This window comes from Parus major, chromosome 19 (assembly GCF_001522545.3).
Source record: "Parus major isolate Abel chromosome 19, Parus_major1.1, whole genome shotgun sequence".
Classification (NCBI taxonomy): domain Eukaryota; kingdom Metazoa; phylum Chordata; class Aves; order Passeriformes; family Paridae; genus Parus; species Parus major.
Window position 1 is genome coordinate 9,369,455 of NC_031787.1, and position 3,403 is coordinate 9,372,857.

Here is a 3,403-nt window from a genome sequence, read left to right on the forward strand (position 1 = left end):
GCACCGATCCCGCAGCGGTCCCGCAGCAGTTCCCGAGGGTCAGCCTCGGGATGGATGGAGCTGCTGTATTTAATGGAGATTATTGCAGGGCTGCGGAATAGCGGCATTCGGAGGTGTCTGGAGCAGCGTTTGGCAGCGCCAGGCTGCTCCCCAGGGAGGCTGTGACCTCCGAGGGATGCAGGAACTGGGCTACAGAAAATAGGAGGGAAAATATTTGCTGCTCCCTGCAAGTTCTTTTAAATTGAAGACTCGGCAAAAGAACACTTTACAGACGTTTCTTGCCTTTGATGACTTAAGCAAAGCTGACCCAATGCAAGGGGAAAATGGACACGTTCTGCTCTGTTTGCTACAGTCAGTAAAGATGTAGAATATTAAAAATAAAACGAAGTTGTTAGAAAAATTACAAACCTATCATGAGTGTCTGAGCATGGCTTAAAACCACACAGGAGTGTATTAAGCTCCTCAGAGGCAGTCTCTGCACAAAGGACAATACAAACACCAGCTAAATTCTGTGCCAATATCCACTTTTATTTTCAAATGTATCCTACAATATACATGTGAAAAATAGAAGTGCTTGAATGGCACAAGCCAATTCAATTTGATAAAAGGTCTGAAAGATGGTTTTATTTAGATTTATGATAAACAGCTTCATGGTTCATAAAAAGACAATTTTCCTTTAGGTGTTTCTGTGTACTCATGCTTGTATCAAACAATTGGATATCATAATATTCCATGTAAAATGGAATGATAGCAAAAGCATGTTTTAAAGAACACTAGCTCTAAAAATCCTGATTTGTGCTTGCAGTGGAACAACATTCTTGAACACTTTAAAATAAAATCTCAGGAACAAAATGATGTTAGAAATGACCTGCCTTTTTAAAAGCAGATGCTAAGATGTAAGAGAGTTGATAGTTTGGCTGTATCCTACCACAGTCGTCTGTGTCTCTGGGAAGGGCCAGGGCCCTCACAGCCACAGTCTGGTTTAGGAGGCAACATGCACATAAATTATTCAGCACTCTCAAATCTAAAAATCAATGCTATATGCTGTGTAATCCAGCTTAATGTAACAGCCAGAAAACCCATTTATGAGCAATTTTAGAATAGGTTTTCCCACAAAACCTCAAGGCTGCAATAGGAACAGGGAACAAGAGGCAGGAGACTCTGCCCCTCCATGTAATGCACAGGTACCAGTACCATTCTGCAGGTGACAACAGAGGGCTGCCTGCATCCTGACCTCCCCTCACAGGATAACTAACAAGGAGCTCTATGTCAAACGGTGACAAAGTCTTTTACCCTGTTCTTTCTCCCTGGAGTAGCAGTTCTGCTGCAGCTGCAGCCCTCACACACCTTGGAGTTGTTCAGAGGCCTGGGGGCTGCACCTCCACGACCAGCATCGGTCGCAGCTGTGCACAAACAAACAGACACCAACAGTAAATTCATTTACATTCCCTCTGGTACCAAGCACTCTATCAGGCCTTCAATAATTAATACTCTAGCTTATGATGTACCTTTCACCCCAGGACCTCAAAGCACTCTGCAGCGCATGAGGATGGATTTTTATTTTGCTGGAATAAATAGGGTAGAGAAAGATTAACTGATTGACCAAGGTCATGCTGCGTTAACGTTTTATTTCTGCTCTAGCATTTAACTAGATAGCTGCTGTGACCTTGGAAAGCTGGAAGAAAACTGCATTTTAAATCTAACAATGTAAGGATAATCTCCCCTAAAGTGTACCATATCTTTGTGATTAGGCAAAAGAAAAAGCATCAGAAGAACTGCTGGTCGTGCGAGTGTTTGCAGTGTTCTCTAGGGTATAATAGCTGGGAATTTCAGTGGAGCCTGAGAGAAGTGGATGCAAAGCTCCCCTCCACTCAAGGAAAAATGACTGCTCAACATCCCTAGGCTCTGCTGGAAAATAGAGCTTGGTTATCCAGGAGTTTCTCAATTAGAACAGCTGAGGTGATGAGGTGCTAAGGAACCAACGTGTTCTGCTCTGGCTGGATCCGTGCTCTGCACGTGCGTCCACTCCTCCCGCTGAGCTGTGCCCTTGCCAGCTCTGATTTCCCCTACAGGAACCAACCCCAGCAACGTCTCCTTTGGGCCTCTCTGGTAATTTTATCCCATCAGCACTCATAAGCTCACCGAAGGTGTGTGCTTATGGCACAGACACATGCTGGGAGCCACCATGCTGCCTTCCTGCATAGCTCTGTTCTGCAACCAGCACCAGCCCGACTGCCCCAGGGCTCCAGCTGGGCTGTCATCCTCTTGTAATGAAGATAAACTTAACTCCTTGCCAATGTACTCTCAAAGGGATGAGGATGTTGTCACATTGGACTGTCTTTTCTTGTGGCCCTAAATTGATGCTGTGAAGTCACACCAGTCACAAGCCCTGACCAGAAGCCCTCAGACAAGAGCTCTGGGCTGCAGGAAAGGAGCACTTGACTTGGCACAGAAAGAAAACAATCTTTTTCCTTCACGGCTCCCCCAGAAGTGAGTCAGTAGGCCTGACGAACAGAAAACACAAGTTGCCATAGAAACTCGCATGCCTTCCACCAGGCGGAGAAACAAATGTAGGCCAATATTTCTGCTTAGCTGGCTCCTGCTCTGGCTGCTCCTGCCCGCTGCAGCCCAGGGCTCCATCAGCAACTTGCAGTTATTTTGCCCCCAACTGCACCAGGCCCTTTCCCCAGCACCTCTGGAATGCACACAGGGCAGCGTGGGCACACTCAAGGACAGGGACAGCACAGCTGCTGAGCCAGCACCACGCTAACGAAAGGAAGACTGTCCACTTCCACTCTATTTTTACTGTATTTTTTTGTGACTCACTTCTAAGGGAAAAACCCCCCTAAACACAATAGACCTTTGAAACTGCATTTGAGCACAGGCTAGTGTAAACCCAGTAGCCAGTTTTGCCCACTGGATAGAATCCGCCAGATTCTTGGAGCCCAGGATAACACAGCCATGAAACTGCAGACAGCTGAGCCCATGCCAGCCCTATGCCCTGTGCCAAGCACTGGTTCCATCTGGGGCACTTAAAGGAATGTGACCAAAATTATGGAGAAAGCCTTTTCCTCTGGAATAGAGCCATAACCCAGACACCAGCATGGAGAGGATATTTGTCAGTTCAGCTCAGTGGTCTCCAGAAAATGTACAATCAGGTTTAATAATTTAATAATTTAAACTAGTTAATGGTTAATGAATGGGCTCAGGATTTCGACAGCTGGAGAGACAGGTGGTGAGTGGAAACACCTCTTCTGAAAGGGCTTTTGGTTTGAGGGCAGAAGGGAGCATCTCAGTTTGTAAGTGATCTATGTTGTTTGGGCAGTGATTTGACTACTGGGTTTAATATCATTTCAAATCTCTCCAGGTAAAGAGAGTTTAATGCAATTATCTACTGATTGTG